The sequence below is a fragment of the Prionailurus viverrinus genome, chromosome B1 (genome assembly GCF_022837055.1).
Source record: "Prionailurus viverrinus isolate Anna chromosome B1, UM_Priviv_1.0, whole genome shotgun sequence".
Lineage (NCBI taxonomy): Eukaryota > Metazoa > Chordata > Mammalia > Carnivora > Felidae > Prionailurus > Prionailurus viverrinus.
The window spans coordinates 86,735,454-86,749,175 of record NC_062564.1 but is presented as its reverse complement, the minus strand read 5'-3'; the positions used below and the strand labels follow the sequence as shown (position 1 = coordinate 86,749,175).

The following is a 13,722-nucleotide window of genomic DNA, read 5'->3' as shown; positions in this document are numbered from 1 at the left end:
GCCTGGGTCAGGCCACTTTGCAATTACTCGGGTTGTTTCAGCCATATTTATCCTTAACATCACATAATTGGTGAAATTCATGAAGTGTACTTCGTGAGCACATTGTGACCTATGACTTTTCCTAGGACATCTTGGGGCCAAAATTAAACAAAAAATCCTGCCCTTTACTCAGGGTTTTAAAACATAAGTGATTGGTTCTGTTATGGACTGAATTGTGTCCTCCCCTCCCCCCCAATTCCTATATTGAAGCCCTAATCCCCAGGACCTTAGAATGTGACTGTTGGGGGCACCTGGGTGGCTCAGTCGGTTAAGTGGCCGACTTCGGCTCAGGTCATGATCTCGCGGTCTGTGAGTTTGAGCCCCGCGTCGGGCTCTGTGCTGACAGCTCAGAGCCTGGAGCCTGCTTCGGATTCTGTGTCTCCCTCTCTCTGACCCTCCCCTGTTCATGCTCTCTCTCTGTCTCAGGGGCACCTGGGTGGCTCAGTAGGTTAAGTGTCTGACTCTTTATTTCCGCTCAGGTCATGGTCTCGCGGTTTGTGGGTTTGAGTCCCGAGTCGGGCTCTGCGCTGACAGCGTGGGGCCTGCTTGGGAGTCTCTGTACCCCTCTCTCCCTGCCCCTCCCCTGCTCTCTCTCTTTCTCTCAAAATAAATAAATAAAACATTAAAAAAAAAGGGAATATGACTGTATTTGGAGATGGGCCTTCCATGAGGTGACTGAATTAAAATGAAGCTGCTAAGGTGGGCCCCGATCCAATCTGACTGGTGTCCTTGGAAGAACAGGAGGTTAGGACACACACAGAGACACCAGGGATGCACGCACAGATAAATGGCTGTGTGCAGACGCTGCGAGAAGGTGGCCATCTGCAAGCCAAGGAGACAGGCCTCAGAAGAAAATAAACCTGCCAACCCCTTGATCTTGGACTTCCAGCCTCCAGAACTAAGCAGACTGAGACAGGTCCTTCAGATCAGCATGTGCGTGCGGTGTGAGTGTTGCACGTGGGTACGTGCGTTGGGTAAGCGAGTGGGAGGGGCTGTGCTGGGAAATGGCCCACCCGTTGCTATGGGGAGGGACTGCTGACCCTGATTCCACACCCGGCTTGGCCGCTGCCCTCTCTCTTCAGGCCGCACTACTCCCTGATGTGGGTGGGACCAGTGCCCTTGTGTCAGGGATGGAGAGAAAATAGAATCAGCGATGTGGGTTAGCAGTAGGATAGGGAGGAAGAAAGAAGCAAATTCATTTATAGTCTGCGGAGAGCCAACCAAGGATCCCGGTGGGAGACAGGGCCAGGCAGAAGGCTTCGCTTTCCTAAATAGAACTCTGTTTTGACATTCTCCTTGCAGCTGTTCTCCCCCACGCTGGTCTGTCTCTCCAGAAGCGCTAATAAAAACCAGCCGATTTTCTCCTCTCACTGCGCCATCTGGTGGCGCTCAGGGAGAGATACATTGGTTCTTGTGCACACAGCGTCCTCTCCCCCAAACTTAAGAGAACTGCCTTCTGTTCTGTAAGAGTGACAGGGGAGGGGAGGTGTAGATACAGAGACCTTTGGGAGGAAAATGATAGTGCAAAGAGCCCTGGACTGGAGGCAAAAGTGGACTCTGGCTCTGCATCTGATTAGCTGCATAATCTTGGGCAAGTTAATTCATCTCTTTGTATCTAAGCGTCTTCATGTAAAAAATATATATATATATATATACACACACAATACATATATATGTATATATTGGTATATATATATATATATATATACACAATACATATATATGTATATATTGGGGATATATATATATATGTATATATACACACACACACACACACACACATCCAACAGGGTTTTGTGAGGATTCATGGAAATAAAAGTCCCAGGAACAGTACAGGAATGTGGTGCCTCAGTAAATGTTTCATCTCTCCTTACCTTCTTCATTCTCCCTTGTATTCCTGCCTCCCCCTCCTCACCACATCTTACACGATTTTGTTAATAATCAAATATTATTACTGCTATGGGCACTGCTCTCTTGATTTTTAGCGGTGGGGCTTGGGGGCTGGAAAAACCTGAATCTGCATGTGGGGAGAACAAGAGGCAGTGGGTCATGGGAGTCCCAGCTGAGACGAGAGGACCCCCAGGCCCTGCCCTTGAAGAGATCAGAGCTAGTGTCTCATGCCTGACCTTGACTGCTCGTTTTGGAAGAGGACACTGCCTCCCTATGATTAGGAATAGGAGGTGGTGGGCATGGATGATTGTTTTACATTATTACTTTCTGAGATCTCCTCCAAGCCTGGGAATCTTATGAGTCCATGGACTAAAGCAACATCGATAAGAACAAGAGTCAAAGGCACCAATTATCTAAATAATGCGAAACAGACTAACATACACATGTAGAACATTTTCAATTTGGGTTATAGGTGAGAGGGAGGAAAGAGAGGAGAGTTGCTTGTTGAGAAGGGATTCCAGCATATTTAAAAATAACTAAAATATTTATCCCACACATTAAAAAAAATCTGATGGTATCTCTGCTGTAACTCACTGGGGTACAGGGCATGTTTCTGCATAAGCTCTTGCAGATGCCATGTGCTTTCTTGGGGGCCACCTTTGTCTTCTCTAACACACTATTCTTGGAATACATGATTTTGGAATAATGACTCAGGCCGGCGAGGGTCCCAACCTAAGACCTAGAAAATATTAATGACAGAGGGAAGAAGAATCGGGGACAAACCTTAACCTTCCTAGGGCCCTGCAGTCTTAAGATCAATGACCTTGACCATCTTTGGTGACCTGGGCTTCCTCTTCTTGCCATATGGTGGACCAACAGCCACTTGAAACTGAACCCCCTCCTTTTATCTAATTCCTCTGTCAGTAAATTGCACCGTCATTAATCTACCTGGTTGCTCAAGTTGAGAAACCAGAAACGTGGGAATCCTTAATTCCTGCTTCCCCCTACCTTTACCCCTTTATCAGACATACCTAGTGTGCCATGCCCGATGTTCTTGACCTCATCTCGCTCCTGCATCCTCTGCTGTGATGGACCGACTCCCCGTGGGGTATCTGCCACCTGAGAACTGCCAGCCATACTCCTGGTGTCCCTGGGTCCTGCCTGAAGTGCCACACCACAGTGCATGGGCTGGTGTCCAAGGGGCAAATGGTGTATCCTGGAAGGTGGAGTCATTAACTTGTAATGAGGTTGTTCCAGTGCCTACTTCAAAGTTTGGGGGCTTAAAACAACCGTTTAAGTAGGCTCATGGGTTATTTGGGCCAGCAGGCCACCGTAGGTCTGGCTTGTCTCTGCCCCTCGAGGTCTGCGGCTGCGGCGGGGTAGACAGCATTGGCTGGGAGCGACTCTATGATCGTGCACTAGAATCACCTGCAAGAATCTTTCTGCGCAAGGCCTGGCAGTTCGTGCCGGCTGGTGCCTGGGCCCGTGGGTGGAGCTGTCACGTACAACCTCACACATTGGGCTCCATCCCAGCATGGCGGCCTTAGGGAATCTGACTTCTAACACGGCTGCCGAAGTCTCTGAGCACAGTGCTTAGTGAGCAAGGCTGCAGCCGCAGGGCCTTTGACCACCCAGCCTTGGAAGTCACACAGCCTCATCTCTGCTGCCTTCTCCAGGCTACGAGTGCATTATTAAGGTCGGTCCAGATTCACAAGTCCCCTACTTCATGATGAAAGAAATATCAAGGAATTTGGAGATATGTTTTAAAACTGCCACAGGTTAAACTTTGACCAAGGGGAGACAGGAGATAGAAGATAAGTTTTCCAGGGGCACCTGGGTGGCTCAGTCGGTTGAGCATCTAACTCTTGATTTTGGCTCAGGTCATGATCCCAGGGTCCTGTGATCAAGTCCCTTGTCAGGCTCCATGCTGAGTGTGGAGCCTGCTTGAGATTCTCTCTCTCTCTCTCTCTCTCTCTCTCTCTGCCCCTTCCTCTCCCTGGCTCGTGCTCTCTCTCTAAAATAATTTTTTTTAAAAAAAGAAGAAGATAAAATTTCCTTTCTTCCCTTAAGAGGACTGTCCTGAGATGCACTTTCTCCAACATTCTATCCGCAGATACCCTGAGTGGCTGCCTGGGGGTGCCTTGCTCTGTGGCTAGCCGTGTCTCCTTGCAGCTCGTTTGAAGCAGTGGCCCAGGTGGAAACACACTGCTTGCCATCATTCTGCCCTTTTTCTTCACTCTTGCTGCCCTGGTATTGTGCCGTCCAAATAAAGCACCAGCGTTTTAAGTCTTGCCTCTGGCCCTGTTGCTCTAGAGACATGGGCTAAGTAAGCTACTATCCACAATCTGTCACCAAATCCGATTGATCTGTTCTTTTAAATATCTTCCTTATCCATTCACTTTTCTCCACCCACACTGACATTCTCTTAGGTCAGGTGCCATTTTCTCCTGCTTAGACCACAATACACCTTCCTAACAAATCCTTTTATGTCTATGCTAGCGATTCTTCTCCATCAGTCCGCACTGAAGTCAGAGTGATCTCTTTTTTTAAGTATTTTTATTTATTTATTGTTATTTTTTTAGAGAGAGAGCATGAGTGGGGGAGAGGGACATAGGGGTAGAGAGACAGAGACACAGAGACAGAGAGAGAGAGAGAGAGAGAGAGAGGGAGAGGGAGAGAGAATCCCAAGCAGGTTTCACGCTCGGATAGAGCCTTAGGTGGGGCTTGATCCCATGAGCCTGTCTTTAGCACAGAGCTTGGCAGGTGACAGGTGCTCAACATATTTGATAACGAATGAATGAATGAATGAATGAATACTACTTACATGTATTCTTGGGAATATCTTCAGATTCCTTCTTCCCTTGCTTTAGGTTTTTCTCTGCCACTGCAAAGCAGGGCCCTCACTCCAGGTGTGGGTGGGTGAAGGCCCTCTTCTCTGATGTTTTACCAAACCGTTTGCCTGATCATGAGAATCTCTCCAGAGTCTGCCCAGCTTTCTGACCTACTCCTTTGCAAAGAACGTATTTAAGTATTTTATGGAGTATTCCAGAATTTTACCACCCCCTCGAGAGGCCAGAGGTGCATCAAGGGATCGAATCAAAGTGCAAGATGTGGTATTTGACTCTTTGGATCCCTCCTTGGCTGTTGTATCCACCAAATGGGACTTCATGTGTCCTTTCTCGTGTCTCACTCCTGACTACAGTCTCCCACAGGGATGCTAAATGTGAAATGACCCGTTTTGGATCCTTTCTTGATGGAATGTAAGGCTTTAGGGGCACCATCTATGTCTGGATTGCGTTCAGTTTTGAGTGGGTCAGGGTTAAGTCCTGGTATTTTTACATTTAAGCACTTGTGGGGTTTGTGCCTGTTGAAGCTTTGGAGGGTCACAGGGCTCTTGCTGGAAACGGTCAGTATGTTGATCTCTGAAAACCTGACAAACATTTGTTAGGGCATTGCTTAGAAATGACTCTGTCAAACAGTTTTTGTGAGCTGACTTTTCCAGTTTGCTGATGTGCATTCTTAGGAATCTCTGGAAAGCCGGAGGAGGAAGCTGTAAGGAAGCTCCAGCTTCCTTCAAGGCTGTCGAATCCTTGGAGTCATGAGAACCCTGGGATTTACTCCCCCTAGTGGTTTGACAAAATATAACTTCTCTTGAATGAAAAGGACCAAGTTTAAGTCCCAGCTCCCAGCTCTGAGTGTTTGGCTGTTCAAAATCTCCCAATTGCAAATTATGGATGAAATGAGATGATAAGTCCATGCATCCTTTGAGAAGAGAATGGGAAAGGGGCCCATGGAGGTGGGGGGCACAGAAGGGCAGATGAAGCCGCTTTGTCTGGAATTCTGGTCCCAGATACGTTTGCCTGGGACCTGCCCAAGACTGAAATTCTGAGGACGTTTTGCTCACAGTGTCCTGGAAACAAAGGCAAGAGCCAAACACAATCTAAGGGAAAGCAGGAAGGATAGACATAAAGACAGAAAATAGAGGGAAAAAAAAGGGAAGAAAGAAAACCAGGCAACACTTCTTTGAAATTGTTTATCCTCTTCCTAAGGTAGCAGAGGGAAATAGTAACAGGCCTTCCGGCCTCATGGTGTTACCCTAGGGCTTTCCTGTTTGGGGCTGGTGGGTTTGTTTTATTTTGTTATGTATCTTCTTCTGCAGGAACTGCCTTGGCCTAAGGTCTACTCAGATGGCTGCATCGGTGGGGGCGGGTTGTAACAGGCTGCACTGAGCTGCAATTACTGTTGTTTGGCTAGTCAGCCTGGGGGTGGGGGGTGGGAGCACGGGAGTGCTACATTTCAAAGTGAGTAAGAGCTGCTTTTAACTACTTTTTCTTAATCTTCGACCTTCTGTGTTTTCTCATCAAGAGGGGCATAGCTGCCCTTTCCTTTTGCCTTAACAAGCCCCAGAGAGACAGCCGGGGAACCCAGAGTACCTGCTCTCTTAAGTGGTCCAATCACTCGACACCATTCACGAGCTGGATTTCTTCACTGTCCACGTAGGATGCCTAACAAAGGAACCGGGCAATGCACGAGAGACAAAGTCACATTTAAACCTCAAGGCCAAGCGGAAGAGAAATGCTATGTTTTGGGGTTCAGAGGAGGTAAGCTCTCTTCATTTGGTGCAGAGAAATCACAGTGAGTTCTCTGAGGTAGTAGTTGGTCTTGCTGGTGCCCTAAAATCCAAGAGATTTCTCAGTTAACTTGGTATTTACTTAAAAATCGCCCTTGGTGATCCTAATGTGAGAGCCACCTGTCGAGAGGTACATCAAAGCCAGTTAGCTGGCAAGTGCTGGTAGTTCTGATGACATGTGATTAGCTGGGACACAGGCTCCACCCAGACTTCTCTCTGCTGGTAACTGAGAGCACTGTTCTCTCCCAGCTCAGCCTCGATTTCCCTCCTCTGTCTTCTCCTCCTGCCTCCCTCCAGGCACCCCAGGAACCCCTCCTGTGGAAATCCCCTTCTGGCCTCCCCATCCGCCCTGGGCTGTCCCTGGAGGATCCCCATGTTCTCCAGCATCGTCTTCCTTCCCGCCCCTGCGAAATGTTCCGTACCCCTTCCTGGGGTCCACCAGTGCCCACTTTGGCTTACACCAGCCGGTTCATTCCCTCTGACCCCACCCCAAGAGGGTGTGTGATCTTTCCTCTCTGGGGGGCAGTGAGATAGAGCCACGGGGGAAGCTCCCAAAGACCCCCGAATCTGGTTCTTTATCTGTAAAATGACAATAATTTTGTCATTTTGCCTCATACGAGTGATGTTATGTGAAGCCATGTATGCTTAACCAACATGAAGTAGATGCTTAATCATGGATCCTGGATGAAGCCTAGAAATGTACACGTTTATGTCACTGCAGGTGTTGGTAGTGGGTGGTGAGGACCTCACTAAGAAATATTGGCTAATGGTGGCTCTCCGCTTTGGCTAAGCATTAGAATCATGCGGGGAGCTTTCAAAATGTTGAGGTGCCCAGGCTGACCCTGAGACGAATTAAATCTGTATCGCTGTGTGTGGGCAGAGCTAAGCTTGGGTATTTATAATGACCACAAGGTAGTTCTGATGTGCGACCAAGGCTAAGAGCAAGGCTTTGGGATTGATCAGTAGGACTGGATTGTACTGACCTTGAGCAAATCACTGACCTCCGAGCCTCAGTTTCTCCCATCTGAAAAACGGGAACAAAATATGTACCTCATCTTGTTTCATTATGCAGATTGAGACAATTCTGTATAGGACCCGGCACAGTGCTTAGACCTTACTGTCTGTTGACTGGAATTAGGAGCTGGGGGTCATGGTGGATGTCAGAGGTCCCTGGCACAGCAAGGCCTTCTCAGCAGCCCTGGGTCCTTCCAGAGTGCCTCGGCCCTCTGGGCTCGGGGCTTCCTTGCCCCTTGCAGCTCTGGTTCCAGCAAGTTTATGAATCCAGCTCTGGCATGGCCCACAGGGAGCTTGGCTTCTCTCCATGGGCCAGGGCAAGCAGTTCATGCCAACGACCCTGTTTTAAAGTACTTAATCCCGCATACTATTCAGTTAAAAATATTAGTAATGATTGGGGCGCCTGGGTGGCTCAGTCAGTTGAGCGTCTGACTCTTAGTTTCGGCTTAGGTCATGATCCCAGGGTCATTGGATCGAGTCCCACGTCGGGCTTAGCACAGAACATGGAGCATGCTTGGGATTCTCTGTCTCTGTCTCTCTGCCCCTTCCCTGCTCATGTGCACACGCACACACATTCTCTCTCTCTTGCTCTCTGAAAATAATAAATAAACTTCAAAAACTCCACAAATCCCCTTTTGGGATATGCGTGTAAGATATGTGGGTATGCATGGGTATGTATGAGTGTGCGTGTGTGTGTTTTGAATGTGTGCATGGGTGTTTTTAGTGCTTGTGAATGCATAGGAGTGTGGGTGTGTGGGTGAGTGTGTGAAAGCACAGTGTGTTTGTGTATGTGAGTATACCTGTGTGAGGGGGTGTGTATGTGTGTGTGAGAGAGAGAGAGAGAGAGAGAGAGAGAGAGGAGGGTTGCATGTGCCAGGAGTTGTCAAGAATGAGGATTTCTCGTTCTCCTTACCAGTCTCTAGATTCTGCTTTACTTTATCCTCTCCTAAGCCTTACGTAAACTTAAGACAACTCGGGTTGAGAACTTCTATTACTGTCAAAAGCCATTTTGAGGTAATTCAAGCACTGTTTCCATTCTTCTGGGAAATCCTTGCAGCCTTGGAAATCATAACGGCATTCTACGATCATCTGTTGCTTTGTGAAATGGCCTTCTCAACAAATAGATCTGGTCTCTTCTGTGGCCACCCGGGGCTGGAGGCGTGGGGGGAGTGGCCGAGAGAGCTGTGGATGGCCTGCCGCATGCCAGGTTCTGTACTGTTTTACTCTTTTTACCGTACTACACTGGGAACTGATCTTTATTTTCCTTTCTTTTCCACTCTTCTTTTGTCCCTGTCTTTGAGCCTTGATCAGGCATTCCTGGTATTGGGTGACAGGCAGTTTCTGTCAGAGGCTTGGTGTAACCCGATTGTAATCCTCTGCCCTGTGCTCAGTCTGTCACAGCACAAAGATCTCCTCAACGGGAAAAGGCCTTGGCCTTCTTTAGCTTGGTTGTCTACACCCAGGCCCACAGAGCAAAGTGCTGCCGTTTCTGAAAGGGCGAGAGCATATTCTGAAGGATTGCTGTAATTTTCTAAATTTTTACAGCATGTAGGTTGGGGTGTAATTTCAAACTTGGTTTATGTGAGTTTTGTTTAAACGCTTCTTATGTTGCTAGAGGATCCTTCAACTGGTCAGGACTTCCAATAAGATAATGCAATCAACTGCAGGCACACGGAGAAGCTCACATGGTCTAGTTTTTCAAGTAAGAGTATCATGGCTGCTGATAGCATGATCACTGATTATTTCTGGGCATTCTTGGGAGGGGCATGCATTTTCTGTCTCTCTGCCTCGAGGCCTTCTCAGCCTGCTACAGTGCCCGCAGAGACCAGATGATTACCTATCATGTTTTGAGCGATAAGGATCTAGGGGTGAGGCCAGGGATAATTTGGGGGGAGTTGCAATTGGTCTGAGGGAGAGAACACGTCTATACTTCAATACATCATTTCTTTTCATCTATTACCAAAACAATACGGAAATAGTTACACTGACAGTTTCCATTTCATGAAAACAGCTCCTTCACATGGGTGGGCATGATTTTTATGTTGCCAAACCTTGGCTTCCCTGGTTTACCTTACCCAAAGTATCATTTGAAATGCTGTAATAAGGTAAATTCGTAGAAACTCTTCTAGATTCTTTCGAGTTTACATAGGTAGTATAAATATTTTAAAAGCCACTTTATTGTCATTTACCAATATGCTGCTGCTTCTTTTTTTTTCTAAATTTTTTTTTGAATGTTTATTTTTGAGAGAGAGAGAGAGAGAGACAGAGCGTGAGCAGGGGACGGGCAGAGAGAGAGGGAGACAGAGAATTTGAAACAGGCTCCAGGCTCTGAGCTGTCAGCACAGAGCTGATGCGGGGCTCGAACCCATGAATGGTGAGATCATGACCTGAGCTGAAGTCAGATGCTTAACCGGCTGAGCCACCCAGGCGCCCCTCTTTTGTGTTTCTTACAAACATGTAAGGAATGACACACATACCAGAAGGATCTATATGTACTGCATTCAGGGACAATAATTTTCATCTTCAATTCATCCCGGGCAAATGTCCAGAGAAACGCAAATTTTTGCTAGTTTTTGTTAATGCTATGGCAGTATTTCAACCATAGGATCATCTGGAAGTTTTATCACCACAGAAAGTGATGAACATGTCATTATTCAAAGCTCCATTGTTTAATACCTTCTTAGAGGCAGAAACTATACCAACTTTCAATATCTATCAAAGCAGATTATACATGAATGCATGGCGGTTCAAAGCACTTGGACACTTTCCCCCCCCCCATTGTATCAGCGTCTATTAGAATCTGGATTTGGGGAGTGCCTGGTTTGGCTTGGAACAGCAACTGGGAATCTCAAGATTTGTCTGGAAGGCAGGAAGAAGAATCGGTGGCAGCCAAAGAACGTCAGCCTGGAATTGTTTGTTTTTTCAACACTAGTTCCCTAGTATGGATGTATCCAAGTTTCTCAAAACAGGAGCTATAAGCACCCCACGGTTGTGGCCATCAGCCCGGGGCCCCGTTCCCTGCTCATCTCTTCCTTTGCCGTTTCTCTTTCTCGAAGCAGTTCTCTTACTTGGAGAACCTCTGCTTGCCCATAGGCCCAGCCCAGACCTCTTCTTTGAGGCCTGTCATTTGAGGAGTTTATTTTAGTTCACGGCGATGTGAGTTCAGGGCAGCTGGCTTGCAGTTTAGAATCCCCGCTGTGTACTGAAGGCCAAAACCATTAAATCAAATACACAAGAAAGTTTCCGCGCTGTCCTGAACTTCTAGGATCTGCCTTCTCACATAATTGTCCCTCTTCAGTGATTTCAAAACAAATGAGCACAGAGGGAACCTGAAGAGACAAACGGGCACAGTGAGCAGACCTGTTGTGCAACTACTTGTGAATTAGTTTTAGCATTCTTTATTCCCTATTGTTAAAAACAAGACAACTAATGCTAAGTCCCTAATACAGTCACTAATGCTAAGTCCCACATCAACAAACCGAGGCTCGACTTAATTACTATTTCAGCTCTCCCAGAAATAGAATCTTAAACCAGTCAGTGTGGAATCTTCTGATCAGCATTAGTGAGGTAGCCCGCCTGACAGACCCCAGCCAGGCCCTAAAGGAAAGTAACCTTGCAATAAACAATTCACTTTTGTTTAGTACCATTTCCTTGTTGCACTCCTTTCTGCCCATAATGGTCTTTCATTTCGTACAACTCCTTGGAGCTCCCTCCTGTCTGCTAGACTGGATGCTGCCTGACGCATCAATTGTTGAATAAAGCCAGTAAGTTCTCTAAAATGTACTCAGTTGAGTTTTGTTTTTTAACACTATATATGTGGTTTTTTTTTTTAATTTAAAATAAAAAAAATTAATGTTTATTTCCTTTTAAGAGAGCGAGAGAGTACATGTGGAGGAGGGACAGAGACAGAGGGACACACAGAATCCGAAGCAGGCTCCAGACTTTGAGCTGTCAGCACAGAGCCTGACGCGGGACTTGGACTCACGAATGACAAGATCATGACCTGAGCCAAAGTCGGACGCTCAACCGACTGAGCCACCCAGGTGCTTCTATGTGTGTTTTTTGGAACTCTACTTTGAACTGGCTCCCTTATTAATGAATTCAATAAAATCTTTGATGTGTTTTCATTTTATATTTGTATGAGAGGCATGATTTTTACCTTTTAAGATCTATCTTTTCAGGGGCGCCTGGGTGGTGCAGTCGGTTAAGCGTCTGACTTCAGCCAGGTCACGATCTCGCGGTCCGTGGGTTCGAGCCCCGCGTCAGGCTCTGGGCTGATGGCTCAGAGCCTGGAGCCTGTTTCCGATTCTGTGTCTCCCTCTCTCTCTGCCCCTCCCCCGTTCATGCTCTGTCTCTCTCTGTCCCAAAAATGAAATAAAAAACGTTGAAAAAAAATTAAAAAAAAAAAAAAAAGATCTATCTTTTCACATTAGGTACATAATATGTGTAGTACTTTTCTAGACGCTGATGGGAGGGTGAAAATTTTCTGTCTCCGCAATGGACTTTCTGGCTGGAATCAAATTGACATGAGACAGAGTAACAGGAGAAGTCGAATTTAATAGTGCACATAATCGAATTTAATAGTGCACATACGAGGAACCCACATAGACATGGAAATTCCAAAGACAGGCAGAATGAGGTATACATGTCATTCTGAACTAAAGAGAAGAGGGTAGAGGCCTGGGACTTCAATGGGAAGCAATGCACCTCACAGGAAGATGAAAAAGAGTGTTTGGTAAACAAATGTTTGCTGGGCCATACAGAAACAATGGGACACAGAAGACTTTTTTTTTTTTTAATTTTTTTTAACATTTATTCATTTTTGAGAGACAGAGAGAGACAGAGCATGAGTGGGGAAGGGGCAGAGAGAGGAGGAGACACAGAATTCGAAGCAGGCTCCAGGCTCTGAGCTGTCAGCACAGAGCTGGTCGCGGGGCCTGAACTCACGAACTTCGAGATCATGGCCTGAGCCAAAGTCAGACACTCAACTGACTGAGCCACCCAGGCGCCCCCAGAAGACTTTGATCTAATAGGACTTGCTAGCTCATCTGTGTCTTCCACACCTAGTTCATATCGTACTATAGTTATCTATGGAGATAACTCTCTTCCCGGAGTAGGTTCTCGATCTAAATTATTTTTAGGCAGTTGGCGGGGGGGGGGGGGGGTGGGGGGGGGTGGGGTGGGGGGGGGGGTGGGGGGGTGGTAAAGAGCTTTCCCTGAATCTGCTGGGTTTGATTGTTTTTTAATTCAAAATAATCTTCATGCCAAAGTGGCCCATCTTGGGGTGGCCTGCCCTCGGCTCCCTACATAAAGTGCTTTGTGTGTTTAACAAACACAGAACACATTTTCGAATGCCACGTGTCGTATTAAGTGCTTTATAAATGTTAACTAATTCAATCCTCATAAGGGCCCTATATCACTTATGTGTCCCTTCAGCCCTTATCAGCCCATCTTATCTAACTGAGGCTCATAATCCTGGTCAAGGTTGTATTATCACTAAGTACCAGGGCTGGGAGTCCAGGTGCAGACCTGTGTGAGGCTGGAACACACTGGTCTTTGGCACTAGGGCTCCCTTTAAGTGAGCCCGAGGGGTGGGGGTGGGGGGGGTGGGTGTGTAAGGAAAGGATCCCAACTTTATTTTGTGGCAAGCTGTGAGAAATAAGCCTGCTGACCCAATCAAAGGAGGGTCGTGGAGACTCAGAGCACAGAGAAGCAAGGCTTTAACCAACGTTCTTGCAAGAGCAGGTGTGGCAGTGACAGCAGGCAATTTATCTCCTAGTGTGAAGTCCCTCCCCTGATTCCTCATTGGCTGAGTACTACAGAGGTTACAGCCTTACCTGGAAGCTGCCTATGCCCATGTAAGCAAAAAGTACCTTCCTCGAGGTAGAGACTTCAGTTCTCTGGTGCATGCTCATTGCAAAGCCCCGGAAAAATAAGCCTGGGAAATGGAGAGTGCAAGAAGAACCTGAAAGTGAAGTATCTAAGGGTTTGGGACTCCACTGTGTGCATGTTGGGGGTTCGTACATAGTTCCAATAGGTTTACTGTTAACTATACAGCACGGCTTTTATCTGGTATTTCCAAAAATGAATCCTCTCACTTCTCACTGAAACTGCACCTTTTTAAAAAAATGTTTATTTATTTTTGAGAG

At 46.8% G+C, this 13,722-nt stretch overlaps 1 pseudogene; it reads right to left on the bottom strand.

Annotated features, from left to right (window-relative positions):
• The window catches only part of LOC125164802 (creatine kinase B-type-like), a 49,159-nt pseudogene extending 35,677 nt beyond the window's left edge, over nt 1-13,482 (bottom strand).
• Between the last annotated feature and the right edge of the window lie 240 nt (nt 13,483-13,722).